The 15,171-nt window shown below is 45.1% G+C and overlaps 1 protein-coding gene across 1 annotated transcript in view; it reads left to right on the top strand.

Annotated features, from left to right (window-relative positions):
- Window positions 1-4,393: 4,393 nt before the first annotated feature.
- The window catches only part of LOC114069071 (fatty acyl-CoA reductase 1-like), a gene marked incomplete at its 3' end in the record, with an annotated part of 96,528 nt that continues 85,750 nt past the window's right edge, over window positions 4,394-15,171 (top strand). Inside the window, exon 1 of the mRNA XM_027905613.1 lies at window positions 4,394-4,486. The remainder of the gene's footprint in view (window positions 4,487-15,171) is intronic.

The following is a 15,171-nucleotide window of genomic DNA, read 5'->3' as shown; positions in this document are numbered from 1 at the left end:
AGAAATGCAGGTAAGGGATAGAAAATATTTCAGAGAAGAGCCTGTGATTTCGAACGGCACAAAACCAAAACATCTGCACTTGTAAGAAAATGAATGCTAACAAATGAGACCTAGAAATGAGAACCAGAATATTGTATCTGGTGTTATAATGATACAATATTCCGTAGTAATTTTATGAATAAACTGGGTTTGTGCTTTCTTTAGAGTGGTTGCCAAGGTATCTGCACTTTCTCTAGTATTCTAAAGGTATACGTAGAATTTCATAGCCTAGACTTCAGTAGGGAATAATGGATAGCATGATCTCATATATGTAAACAATTGAGTGCCTTCAGAAATCATAGTGTACATCTCTGACTTTCTGCAATACACCACGAGGTGTTCTCTCACAGTAACTTTATTCCTGTAATATGTACCTCATTATATTCACGGATGGGAAAATCCAATAAAATTAAAAAGCCTCGTAAATGCATACCCCAGCACTGGGGTTTGGCCTGACTTCTCTAAGGTTTTGGAAGCTCAGTTCATCTCAGAAACACAGGAAATATTGGGATGTTGTCAGCTCACATTTCTGTACAATATCAACCCGATTTCCAGATCATAATGTTTTGGATACAGATCAAAACAACTCGGGGAAATAATAAAAAAATATGTCTGAGCAGAAAACTGTTCACATATGTCTGTCACCTGTAGATTTACAGGTTCAGAGATCAGCCAATCAGGAAATAGCCACATTCCACCTTTGGATTCATATTAAAAAGTTAAAAGACTACAGCTCAGACATAGTAAAGTCCACAGTTAAAAAAGCAGGATTAAGGCTCACGTGACGAGGAGCCTATTTCTGTCTGGCATCAATCACTTAATTCAAAGTGGCTTGGCATTTTAAGATGTGAGGCACTTCAGACATGCGAAGAGCATTATTTTTTTTTCAGCCTAATTTGACCCGAAAACATGAGGTATTTAATTCATTATTTGCAGCGCTGTGACATTTCACCGCTGCTTTTTCGGTATTCGGTGCTCGTGCCCAAGCGGCAAAAAGCAGCTCCTTTGCCCTTCTCTGGACTTGCTCCAGCTCCTTAATGTCTTTCTTGAACTGAGGGGCCCAGAACTGGACACAGGCCTAATTTTAATTTTCTTCTCAGAGTCCCTAATCTTCTTCACCTGTACCTTGGCTGAAGGCTAACAAACTATTGGGGAAAAAAGTGGAACTGCAAAATGTGGATTCCTTGTATTATGAAAATAAATGCAACATTACTTAGTTAGTTCCCTCCCTCTCATAAGGAAAAAAAAAAAGAAAAAGATAAATATCAGTAGCAAAATGATCTTTTAAAACATGACTGCAATATCTGGCAATTAATATTCTGTTTGGAGTTTGACTGCTTTATGACTTTTCAAATGTCTGTTACTCCATAAACCAGAACTTTAATCTGACTTAATGAAATGGTATTCACAGCACCTTGAGAACTGATGGGATGTGCACACTGGCCATGGATTAACTGTGGGGCTCATAAAAATTGCAGAAGATAAACCCTTTCCAAATCCAGAGCAACAACCCCATTGGTGAAAAGGTTCGAGGGAAAGCTGACTTGCCAAATCAGATATACAAGAAGTGTGTACTGAGAGTCATAGAGATAACAGGTGTTCATTTAAGATTTTGTTGCTAAAGAAGCCTTAATTAAAAGAAATGTCAATTCAGTCCCTCAGATCATTGGAGCTGGGCAGCCATAGGTAGGAGTGAGTGGCTGGTAAAAATTATTTTAAATGTTATTTAAATGTTAAATAAAAAATTATATGATTTCCTGGCATCATCACACAGGGTTTAGAATAAACTTAATAGTAATTGCATTTGATTTTTATTATTTTTTTTTCTTTATTCCCATAGGACTACACCCACCATTAGGTTGTTCATGACAGCTAGAATATCTCTGTGCTGCTGTGCCCTCTGCTTTATTCATTTTGGAGCAGGGGATCCTGCTAGCTGTGGTTCAGAACCTTCATCTGAACAAGCAAGTGAAAGATAAGTGTAGAATTTTATATTACCTAAAATCAGCCCCTCTCACAAGTTTCCCTTCTGTATGGCAGCAGTAACAGAGCAACATCAGCCCACACAAAACATCAGAGGTCAAGCTGCTACTTTTTAAAGCTACAGGTAGAAATTTCTGGGGGGAAAACCCAAGGTTAATTACTTTTTTTCATGCTTTCTGTTATATTTTGTTTCCCCTCTGGTTGCTTAATGGAAAAATGATTGCTTTGCTCAGAGAACCTCACAAATATTGAATCGCTCGCATTGGCAAGAATTCAGAAAAACACTGACATCTGGGAGGGAGCCAAAGAAAGCCTATCTTTTAATTAAATGAAATAAAAGCAAGAAAAAAAAAATTGATGCTCGAGAGTGAGTTTTGAGCACCTATAGCATGGTTTTCCAGTGTGTCAAAATTCTTGCAGTCCTCTTCAGAGCAAACTGCACGTTTTGACTCTGCACTCTTCTTGTGCAGTTCATCCTTGTCCATCTTACTCCAAAAAAAAAGCATGTAACACTTGTTTCCTATGCAATTCCACAAGACTGGATAGATTATCATTATTATTGGTTCTTAGCTGGGAACTGTTCTTCAAGCCTGTCTGCTCTTCTGAAACTTCACAATGGAATTCCTATAAGTTCGCAGATTTGAATATACTTTGTCTCCCACACAATGTCTCATGAAAGAGTTTCTGCAAGAACTGATGCTTATCAAGCTCTCTATTCACTGTCCTGAAAGATAATGCTAGCAATAGTTCTCTCTCATTCTGTGCTTCCCAAAAACTTTCCCTCGGGTTGTTTCTCAAACTGCAAGATCATGGTCTTCCAACAAAGCCACCTCACACTGACTATTCTATTAATTCACTTCTTTGTCTAGTTGTTCCTCGTTTTGGTGTCAAGCATTCAGCTGGCATTTCAGGTATGACCTTTTCAGCTTAGACAGAGGCCTGGCCAGTCAAGGCCTTATATTAAAGAATATGCCTGAGAAAATGGCAACCAAAATGCTGTTTACTCATGAATTACCCCATCGGTCACTCTCTGCAAACCTCCTTGCATAGAACCACTTCCTCTGGTTTCTTTCCCTGCAAATGAGTCTGAAAATCTTTCCCTAAAATCATAGAATCATTTAGGTTGGAAAAGACCTTAAAATCATCAAGTCCAACCATGAGATAAGTTTTAGGTTGCTTTTCCTCGTAAAAGCAAAAATAGAATTGAATCCAGAGCTTCCCCTCTCCTGTTGAGGGCTCCAATCCATTGCAACAGCACCTGGTTTTTTCACAAGGCAGCAGCTTTTCTTCCATCTATGCAAACTATGACATCAAGGTGCTACCTTTGTGTGGGATGAATTCCCTAAATACCTCTGTATAACCCTCCTCCAACTACACAGGTGTAACGTAGAGAGTGGTCAACATAAATCCTGTGTCCTGGGCACTTAGGGCTCTTATGGTCCACCTTGGTCTTAGAGCCCCATGTGTCACATCAGGGACAGTGGCACATGTACTGAAAGGACACCGGGCAGGGTGAGGTGAAAATGGGAAGGCTTTAGAGACTCAGTCTAGTCTTAGCCTTTAACTACTCGTTTGCCCAGGTGTGCAAACAGGGGCAGGGAGGTCTTGTGTGGAAATAGCAGGCACATGTAGCCTATAAGAAAGGAGTTAGAGGTGGGAGAACTGCAGCTGTGGGTGTAGTACCTAATCCCTTGGTGTGGGGTGTTCTGCTGACAGCTATGATACCGATTCAGTCATCAGTGGGCATCTTACCCAACCTCTCTGGGGCTGGCTTTTTTCCAGCACTAATAAACTAAAAACAATAATGCGGTAATGAAATAAATACAACCTTGTAAAATTAATTAATGCTTGTACATATGGTACATACAGTACATACTATAATAAGGGGATATAAAAGCGTCACGTCTTGCTGATTCTCATGTTGGGTTGAAAATATCTTTGTAAAGGGTCTATCTTCCATCACTGGAGCGGGAAAATTACTACTTGTGGAAAGGGTAGGTATACTGCATATCTCAGCTTCTTCCTAACGCTCCTAAGACAAATTGTGTAATTAACTTAATATGCCGATCCTATAACTCCCGTTTCTGTGCACAACGTTATCCCCGAACATTTTAACCGCAGCGGTAAATTCTGCTACAAGCCGAGCAGGCAAGGAGGTGCAATAACCTTGGAGGACGCCCGAGGGACCACTCGCCCTGCCCCTCCGTGATGGATTTGGGAGCTTTCGGTCCCGTCCTCCCCCTCCCCGCCCTTCCTCCCCTGGCCTTCTCCCCGGCGCGTGCGGGGGCTCCAGCCCATCCCGGCCGCGCTTCCCGCATTCCCGGCCGGCCGCTCACGCCGGCGCAGGCGGAGCGGGGGAGGACCAGGGCAGGGAAGGGGCTCGGGGAGGCGCTGAGGAACCGCCCGCTCCGGCCCCCAGCGCCCCGGGCGGCCCGCAGGGCGGCACAGGAGCCCCGGCAGCCCGGTAAGGAGGAGGAGGAGTGGGGGGGGAGTCGCTGCGGGAGGGGGGGAAGGGGAAAAGGGAGAAAGAGAGAGAGAGAGAGAGGGAGGGAGCCCTCCTCTCGCCCGCCGGTTCCCGCGGGGGCTGCCGCCCGCACACCCTGCGGCACCGCTGCCGGGGAGCGGCCGAGCGGGGCTGCGCCCGCGGCCCACGGGCGGTACCGGCGGGGGCCGGGGAGCGAGGGGGGCGGCCTCCGGCGGGGACGGGAGGGGAGGGGGACGGACACACGCGGGGGACCGAATCCTGCCGGGGATGGCCCCTCTCCCCCGCCCCGGGGGCGCTCGTGGTGCCCGGCGGCTCCCGCCGCAGAACCCGCGGCGCTGAGCCGGCCACGCTCGGTCCGCACCGCCGGCCGGGCGGGAGCGCATCCTCCCCCGGGTGCGGGCTCACCCTCCCGTGGGTCCCGGCTTACCCTCCCCCGGGTGCGGGTTCGGAGCAGCGGGGCAGGCGCTGCGGTTCCCCTCCTCCCCTCCCTCCCCTGGCCGGATACACAGTGTCAGACCCGGAGAGCGAGGAGAGAGGCTTGGTAATTATTTTATTTTATTTCCTTTTTTTTTTTTTTTTCCCCCGTTCTGTTTCTCTTTTCCTCCTCCTCCTCTTATTTGCCGGGAGTTGCTTGCGTGCTGGTGCTGGAGGGGGGGGGATACTGGGAGAGGAAGGGAAGGCGAGAGGGGCAGTGGTTTGGAAAGGTGAATTGGTTGGGAAAAGCGGTAGCTGAAGGTAACAACCACCCGCTGGGGCACGCTGGAGGGAAGCGAAAAGATGAGATGAGATAAAATGAAAACCACCACCCCAAACGCCACCTAAAAAGATGGGGGGGGGGGAGAGGAAGAGGCGACGGTGTGGAGGGAGGATGGCCGGGGGCGGCGGGGCTGGGATGGGCTGGGATGGGCAGAAGGACCAGGATGGGCTCTGGGTGGTACCCCCGGGGTGGGGATCAGCTTCGTTTTTTATTTGGGAGAGTTGGAACCGGGCGCGACCGCGTGTGAGTGAGGGCAGGATGTGGTGAGCGCCTCCCGCCCTGCCCACGGCAGGGTTTGCTCCGGGTAAACCTTCAGTGCTGGGCTGTCTAAAAAAAAAAAATAAATAAATGAAACAAAGGAAGGTCTAATTTGAGGGGAGGCTTGCATTTTTGTTTTCCTGCTCTGAGGCCCATACGGTGGTTGGTTGTTAGTTTGGTTTTGTTTGTTTGTTTGTTTGTGGGGTTTGCCTTTATTTGGCTTTTTTTTTTTTTTTTTTTTTATAAGAAGTGTAATATCAGACAGCAGTAGTTTTAATGATATCAGGAGGGCTCCTTGCTCTGAGCCTTGGTGCTGTTTTATGTCTCTTGGTTGGGGAATGACTGGATGACCCTTGCTGCCCACCACCGAGATTTATCCCGAATTTTGTTATAGGATCCTCTGAGGGTATCCTGGGTTCTCTGGAAACTGGAGACGCGTGACCTTGTCTTGTCTTATCCAGCCCTTCGCAGTAATGTTGTTACTCGGAACAATTTGCTTTTAGGTGTTTGCCTCAGAGCCTTTTAAGGGCATAACTAAGTAGAGAAATAACTAGTGACAGGCCATTATCTTGCAGCGGGAAGCACTAAAACTAAATGGGATTTGCTTCACCCAGAAGTACATAGCTTGCCCTGTAAATTCAGTCAGAAGGCTAGTTTTGCATCTTTATTTAGACTGAGATTCTGGTTATCTCTGAAGGTCATTATTGGGCTAGAAAAACGTGTTCTAAAATCCATATCAGCTCCAATCCTGTTTCTCTTGGATTTGTGTTAGCATAAGCGTGAAGTTGAAATACTAGATGATCCCAGGAACGTAACAAAATGCACAGCTTTCCTTTCAGAAGCTTTCAATACCAAAGCTGACATGGCTTTGGCAGCTGGTTTAGAGTGTAACTTTCTGCGTGTGCTGGTGTTCTGGGAACCTTCATCTTCGCTTGATAAGAAGCTGATGGCAGCTCAGAGATCTGCTACTGGAGTTTGTTTTGATTTGCACTGCTGTATCAAAAGCATCATCGTTTCCTGCTTACCTGTAATGTTCTTGACTAGAAAAGTGGAAGTTCTGCTGATAACTGATGTACTCATCTTCTTTGTAAAGAAACTACACAGTTTAAATATTGCACTGATAGTTACCTTAGTGAAGTTGTAAAATCCCTGTTGCAATGTAGTGCTTTAATCTCCAGATCTATTGTGTTCTCCTGATAACTTGTTTTTACATAACTACAGTGTTTTAAACCATTTCCTCCGTGCTTTGAGGTGTTTGTTTAAGTTAAAGTAACTGTAAATTTCAATACATAGGTGATGAGAATAGAAAGTGGGGGGGGGGGGGGGGCAGAGATGCATTCACTCAAAGGTATCTGAATTAAACATGAAGCAATAGCAGATTTAGGCCAGCCTTATACTATATTTAGAGGATGTTCGAGGATGCATCTGAGACTGTCACAAAGCTGCAAATTCCTCAGTTCTGCCAATTCAGGTTTCAAGTCTAATCCCTATTAAGGCTTGTTTAAATTAGTGGTGGGGAAGTGCAGCTTTAAAATACCTTGAAGACCATGTAAGAAAACCTTGAGTAAATAAAGCCCATAGCATGTCAACTAGGGAAAAAAAAAAAAAAAAAGAACCTAGAGATGAACTGCTGGAAAAGTAACAGGAAGTGGCCTGTTAACAGAGGCACAAAGTTTGTGGCTCTGTTATGGGAGGCAGATTTGACTGAGAATTTTCCTGTGCCTTCCCCAAAGTCAGGTCAGATCTGACAGACCTGGATTTCGGGAGGGGGTGGCTGGGGGAGGTTGGGAAGGTGTGTGGGTACTTGCAGGGAGAACATGGATAATGACAGGGCAGAAGAATTGTGACAGGGACTACTGGAAATATGACCAAGGGCACAGAAGCTGTCATATGGTCTGCATGGTGCAGTAGAGGAACATAAATGAGTGGCCAATGTCTTCAGAAATCCTCGGATACTGATGATTTCAAATCCCATGGCAGAGTGTAGACTCTTGCTCCAGAGGAGCAGACTGCATTGTTAGCGTAATTGGAAAAAAAATGTGGGGTTTTCTTTCTGTACCTTTCACATAGGAAGCTCCTAACTCTAACCAGTTTGCAAGTTTGGCTTTTTTTTCCCCAGTAGAAAATAATTTTGACCTATACAAGGGACACCTCATGTGAACGAGGGCAGGGGGAAGGGGAAAAAAAGAAACATTTTGAAATTAGAAAGGGAAGAGAGCTCCTCTTTTTTTAATTATTTGTGTATGTGTTACCACAATCTGAGTAGTTCTTTGGAGACAAAGGGCAGTGAAGAGTAACTCAGGCGGGTTGAGGAAACTCTACTGATAAGGGCTCGCCTCATCTGGGCGCTAATCCTGATCTTATTATGTCGCTTTGTGTTTCTGTGTTTGTAGGAAAATGTTGGGAATAAAAGCTGCGGGGGGTAATGTTAGAATTGTCCTATTTCATTACTGCTCTGTTGTTACTATGAAAAATTACAGCATTCTTAGTCCCTAACAGTCCTTGGTCCACAAAGGACACTTAAGAAATTAAAGCCTCAATATTGCAATGCTGCCCAACGAGATTGTCTTAAATTATCAGCTGTGGGTCACAGAAAGAGTTAGGCATCACCAGATGTACGTAGAAATAAGGATAACCTGCAGGATGCTCGCTCCCCTGGCTCAAGCAGCTGTTACACAGAGGCATTCCCTGCTGGTGAGCCCTTCACCTGTGTCCACGTGAAGCTGGGCTGGAGACAACCAGACCTTGCCTGGTTGTCAGCAAGGCAAGGGGCGAGGCTGGACGGTGGTTTTGACTCACCACAAACGTGGGCTCTGGCCCAAGGGGTCAATCCTGCCTTCCCACCTCACCTCTGGCTATGCATTCCCCACCTGCCGCTCGCTCGTGCTGGCGCTGTCACTCCTGGCCGAGTGCAGATCTGCTCTGGTTGTTGCTGTTGGCCTGGTTTTCTGCTGGATGAGTTCCTGGGTCTGACTCAACGCGCCGAGGAGTCAGCGAGGACGTGTGTGCTGGGGGGGAAGAGCAGGGGGATCCTCCTTGTGCTCCGCTGGGAGCCCCACTGGGACCAGACCAAACCAGCAAGGGACCTGCGGCCTCAGGAGCTCACTTGGTGCTTGATTTACACGCCTCTTTGTGTAAATCTCCCAGTTTGGCTCCTGTCTGGGCGGTTTGGAGGGCGAGGAGCGGTGCCTGCCTGTGTCCAGCCACCTGTGCAGACACATCCTTCGAGGGTCTGGTGGGCTGAGCCAAAGGGGAAACTTGAAGGGCATATAGAGTATTCTGCAGCAGATGTTTTGTCTGTTATTGCTTTTATTTCCCCCATTTGTTTTGTTTTGTTTTGTTTTTTTTTTTTAATGGTAAGACTGTAACTCCCATTTCTTTATCGCCATCTGAAGTAGATTTTTGTCTGTGTGGTTTTTGTAGTTTGTTGTTGTTGTTTTTGTTTGTTTAGGTCTTTTATCACAGCGCTTTCAGGCTTACTTAAGAAAATAGAGTTGTCTTTGGGTGATACACAGTGTTAAAATTACAGCTAACTAGGTCCTTGCGCAGTGAAACAGTCACTAGTAGGATTTTAGGTGTAGGCATGTAATTAATGTTCTATTGGTAGTTACTGAAAACTGGAAACCCTTTTCTCCCTCAAATCTCTGGCTATAGTAATTTTTGTTCAAGCATGAGGCATATTGAAGGTTTGGAAAATATACCTGTAATATTAGCTGTGTATTGCAAGAGTTGCTCGTCTGTGGGTTTCCTTTGTACCTGTGCTTGGGCAGTTTCAAGTGACTGGAAATGACAAGGGGCTCAGTTCTTCCACCCATGCTCACAGCAAAAGATAACCTTGTTCCCCCAAAATACACTGTTGTGTTTGATTCTGAAGTTTTCTCCTTCCTGAAAGTAATTTTTGAGCAGCTGTGCCCTTAAGAGATTCATATAATAGGTTTTCTATTTAACTTTTAACCCGTTATACCAGTATCCATCATCCATATCTGCCCTGAAAAACAGGAGGTTGTCCCGTGGGAACAATACAAGTACAAAACTTAATGACTGGTTAATGAATTCGAGAATGGCAGGACTGGTCACAAACCTGCATGCTTACAATTTAATTTCTAAAAGGCTGTCTTTTAGCCTTGCCTTATCCAAGCCCAGATCCATGTTTTATTGTGTCCAAAGGTGAAAAGCAATTTTACCAACAGGTGTTCTCTGGAAGTAAGTGTAAGTTTGGTTTGTGTTTTTTTTTTTTTTTTTTTTTTTTAATTCCAGGTTTTAATGGCTGTGTTTATCTTTGCAGCAGACTCAGTTTTTACGGATGTTTCTGCAATGCTGTAGAAAATTTGGGCCAGCTGGACTCACAGCTCCTTTTTGTTTGTTTGTTTGTTTTTTGTTTTATTTTTCTGAAAGCAACCCTAAACCTCGTTGTTTAAATGGAAAGGAGGGTTCACTCATTTCATGTAAAGAATGGGAATTTATTTTGTTGTAGGTGGTTCAGGAGGGCCTTTTCTTGTTCAGGGAATGCTGAATATAATTACACTGTAGTGTCACAACCCTCTCTAAAATACTCCTTCAGAAACTACTTTAATACTGTGAGTGAAATTACGAAAATCTAAATTGACTTCAGTTTCGTCAACAATGCTATAGAGGAACAATAAGGAAAAGGTTCTTACAAAGCTATGCAGTTTAAAGGAATGGAAAACAAGAATGTGTGTTATGTTGACACTGAGACAGTCACACCTGCGTTTGAGGGAAATCTGGAAAGCAGAGATGCTATGTAGAAAAAGTACCAGCCCCTTTGAGGAGTGTAATTCCTACCCTGCACCCCAGTAAATCCTAAAAGAGAGAGAGTCTTAATGTACTCACAAAATGTTTGGGTGTTAACAGAGCACGGCAGGATTCAAAAAAGGTTCTTTGAAATGGATGTTCTGAGCAGTTCACAATGGTTAAGGTGTTACAGGTGACTTTGGTAGCAGCCAGAGGTGGCACACCATGTAATGATTCATTGGTGGTGAGTGAAATGGCCTGAGTCATCTTTATAGGTGTGCTGTGATAGCTCAGATGGGAGTGACAGCTGACTGGAGCTGATGCTGCTTTCTCATTAGCAGGGGGGTCCTTGCACTTGGAGGAGGTTGTAGCTGTAGCAATCAGCACTGCTTTGGCCAAACACAGAACACACTCATTTGGAAATATATTTTTCTTGCTGACATATGACCTTTTTTTTTTTTTTTTTTTGCCTGCTTTCTCTGGTCTGAGATGTAATGTGAATAACTGTGCTTCTCTGAGCTCTGCTTCCCGGGTGCAATATGAGTAATGATATGTAAGGTTGTTCACCATTTGTCAAAGTTTGGCTGTGCAGGGTTGGAGCATCTGAGATGCCTCCTTCATCACCAAGGCCTTCAGAAACCTGAGTGGGTGCTTTCAGCAAGGTCTGTACTGGTGGCAGGTGTTTGTGCTGTGGTTCAGCACCGGAGTGTTCAGGGGTGCCCACTTAGGTCCTGTCCTCTGGCGTGATCAGAAGCAATCCCAGAAGCAAAGGGGGTCGTGATCTGTGGTGAATGACTGCCAGAACCAGGAGCTCTCCCCTCTGTGGTCCTGGTTGGGACCAGCAAACACAGAGGTGGGTTTCGTGGCTCCACCTGGCTGGTTATCCTGAGATTAATGGCTAAACTTCAGCTGGGCTTCTGCAGAGAGGCAGTTTGGACGTGGGATTGGAGAACATGAGCAAGTGAGCTTTGCCCATCCTTTCCTGCCTTCGTGGCAACCAGCGAGATAGACTGCTGATTTTCTGGAGAGAGGCAAGGAAAGAAGAGGAAGGGAACCGCTCCTTCTGCCAGTCTCCTGCGGAGCTGGCAGGATGGTGGAGCCAGGGACTGCCACAAATCTTTTTAAAACCATCTGCTTTTGCCACCTGTCGTTGCTTATTCGCAAACACACGGTCTTGTTGGGCATTAGTATTAAAAATCTTGCTCTGTAAGCGTAAAAATGGATAGGTCCCTACTTGAGTTAGGGGTAAATAACGGGGGAATTTCAGAAGTGCTCTGTTGTGAGGGAGAGAGAAAATAAAAGGACTTGGCTGCCCAACACTTTCTGATGTAGTACCTGCTCACAGTGCTCTCTTATTTTTGTTATCAGCTGGATGGCATGATTCTGTTTAAACCTAATTTTAAGGATAGTTTTGAGGGTGAAATCCTTTTACAGAAGGAGCCCTTAGCAGAACTGCTGTATTCACTGACATCAGTTTATTCATTGCTTCTAGCTTTAAGTCCAGGGGAATGTCACAGTCCAGGACTACTTCTAGATTTCCTTTGGCTATTGAATTAAATGTCATGGCTGTAAAGGATCCAACTCCTTTGCTGGGCAAAAAAAATTTTTGAAGAGACTGAGACTGCTGGTCCTCAGGCCATTGATGAGACACCCAAACTCTCATGTACTCATATTTCTAAATTGAACATGACAGACAGAATTATACCCTTAGTTAACCCTCAGTCCAACCTCGCTACTTCTGATCCTGCAGCCTGCAAAAAACCAATCTGCTCTCTTTCCTGACAGACAGATGATCTGTTTCTGCAAGCTCAGAGCTCTGACAGCTGCGTAGTCCAACACTCCATGCAGTGGGTTCCACTTTATCCCCTTGGCTGCAGCTGGAGCTTCTCAGCCTAGCTCTTTACGTGCCCTGTGATCCTTTCTCCAGTAATGCACATTATTGCTTTGATGTGGTGCTGACTGTGCTTCCCCACGGAGCCCTTCTGCAGGAAAGAAATGAAATCCCAGGTCAGGATGTTACAGGCGTTGAATGACACTGTCTTCTACCAGTGACCTCCTTCAAGCCCTCACTGCTGCTCTCTTCACTACATACTCCAAAGCAAACTAAGCTAATACATCTTAGTGTGGAACAAACTGTCAGTGATCTCTCTGCACTTTTTTGTGTCTGTTTTTGCATCTGAAATAAAGTTGATGGCACTTGCAGAGAAGAGAGGGCGAGGACCCCAGCAGTACCAGGGTGTTTATGCCGTGCTCTGTTGCACAGACCAAAACAACCATCAAATCTTGCACCCAGATCCAGCAGTCAAACCTGCCAACTCAGTGGAAAACCTTGGTGGTTCTGCAAATTAACCAGTCACTTTTGGCATGACGCTGCCTAGCTGTAGTTTTTAATTTTTCTTCGTTCTTGGATTTATGTTCAGTGACTGCTGCTTTGTCCTGTGCATCCTCAAAGCAGCCAGTGGGTTTCTGCCATACTTGAATTCAAGGTTTCAGGGCATCCTAAACATTGTATTGATTTGATGGGAAATGCTTGGTCTTGATGCACTTCTCAGTTAATTTTTTTTTTTTTCATTTCCCTTATTTACTAATCTCTGTGTCCCCTCTCAGGCATTTTGTGTTGTTCTTTTGCCTAGTTCTGCAGGTGCCAAGCTGAGAGAGCTCAGGCTGTGTCTACAAACACTCATTTTGTGCCTGATCTGTCTCACCTTTGTTTTGGCCTATCCCTGACCCTTCACTGCCTGTGTAGCATCAGGCAAACTGCTGGCTGTCTATTAATCCCTGTGGCTCAGAAAAGAATTCAGTCCATCTCCACCATGTTCTAAAGCTGTCTGTATTCACACTAAAATGAGTTTTTTACAGGCACCTGCACACTGCTGTTTGCTACAGGGTCCAGCTCAGATGATCTGTGGAGAGGCAGTGTTCAGTTCTGGTACTGGAATGCTCCACACATGGAGCATCAAGTGGTGTGGTCCAGCTTTTTTTTTTCCTGCTGGATGTTTGTGCTGGACCATCCACAGCTGAGGTGCTGGCAGTTGTTTTTCTGCAGCGAGCTCTTCTGAGTTTTCCACCCTTGGAAAGCCTGTTCATTGCTTTGATTAGCTAAGGGTTTTCCAAGGACTGATTAGGTGTTGCTCACCGCTTGCCCACAGAGAATTTCCAGCAGGGCATATCAGGAACTGTGTGCTCCCAAAATGACGTGATGACAACTCGTATTTAGAGACGAGGTCTCTGGACTGTGCCAGCAGAGTGGTACTGTTGAGCCAACCACATAAACAAAACTAAACTGTGCTCTGACAGCACGTCAGTCACAGCTTAACAGCTGCATTAGCTGCTCATACTGCGCCCCTTAATTTTCAGGTTCCTCTTGGAAACCTTTGCCTGTTAATGCTGCATTTACTGCAGCGTTGATTTTCAAGCTATAAGTGGTTGAGTTCCAATAGCCACCTTTCTGCTGGTGAATCATCAACAGGCTGAAGTTGCATTAATACTGAACACATTTTTGTCATTTTTTTTTTTCTGAAAGGCCAGATTGCCCCCCCACACCACGGTGGTGATATACATAGGAGGACAGGTTGGTTGCTTTGTGACTGCCTCTGCATTGCTCTGGAAGTTAAATGTGATTTTCAACTTCCAGTCTAAAAGGTTACGGGCTGGCACATCTAGCTACTGGTATTTCACCTTAAAGGTTGGATTGTCATGTTGAAAAATGAAAAAAATAGTATACAGTGCCAGAGCTTCCTTTGCTCACCATAGACTGTGTCCTTGAAGATGAGGAAGTTCTTGGCTTCTGAAGTGACATAATCCACATTTATCAAAAACCAACTCCTCTGCTTGTCACTAACATTTCATTTCCGTGGCAGCCTGGGTAATTCTTGTTCTGGGAGATGAAGTAAGGTGATCTGGAGCCCTTCCTGAGGACTCAGTCTCTGCTCTGAGATTCACGTGTTCAACATGGTAAAGCAGCCACAATACTGTAAATCTTTGATTAAATGACAGGGCGCCTTCAGAGAGAGTGATTCTCTTACTTGCCTCATACGCCTACACCGAGTGTGACTAATGTGATTGTGACTGGAAGCCCTTAAATAAGAGGTGGAATTACAGAAGTAGGTCTCATAGCATTCCTAGACACATAGCAGGAAACTTGTACCTTGTCCCGTGGGTGAGAAGAGTAAGCTAAATTTTCTGCATCTGGTAGTTGGAAGTAATCAAGACAGGAGGATTCCTTTTCGTGTGATGCATGCAAGTCCTTCCGTGGATTTTTATTTTAAACACACGCCATTTTCAGTGTGTTGTCCCTTCCAACCTGACCCATCCTGTGATTCTGTAACACAGTGTATGTGTGTTGAATTAACACATGTAGTAGAGATTAGTGTTTAAAAACTGCATATGATGAAAATGGCTTCCCTTCTTTTGTTCTGACTGAACACTGAAAGTTGGCAGCAGCACAGTGGGGTTTGTCTGAAGACCTCTGGAAGCGCTGCCATAAGACAGCATTTTGGGTCTTCTTGTTTCTCAACTCAGGAGCAAGCAGTGACAAGTCTGCAGCAGATTGTAGGTCCCTGGCGAAGTCAGAAGAAAGGGTATGTGACAGTCTTGCACTGAGCATTCTGGAAGGTAACCTGGCAGGTTTGTCAAGGCAGCGATGAGATCTCTAAGGGGACTCTTACTGGGTCTCCCTCCTTCCCCTGAAGGAACCACATCCTAGCAGAATCCACATGGAACCTAGTAATTTTAGTCCTGTTGAGTAAGTAAAAGGTCACGTGTCAGAAGGGGAAGTTATTCTTCATTCCGTCAGGTACTGTGGAGATACTGTTAAGGGTAGGGTCAAAAGTTTTGTCTTTGTGCTGTGGGTGTTTCTCAGCTCTCTGTTCTTCTCCTTTAATCAGTATTTAGAGGC

The sequence above is a fragment of the Empidonax traillii genome, unplaced genomic scaffold (assembly GCF_003031625.1).
Source record: "Empidonax traillii isolate 1590-97213 ecotype Southwest subspecies unplaced genomic scaffold, ASM303162v1 scaffold1177:size161349, whole genome shotgun sequence".
Classification (NCBI taxonomy): Eukaryota; Metazoa; Chordata; class Aves; order Passeriformes; family Tyrannidae; genus Empidonax; species Empidonax traillii.
Note: the sequence above shows the minus strand (reverse complement) of the source record. Positions and strands in the feature narration are given on the sequence as shown.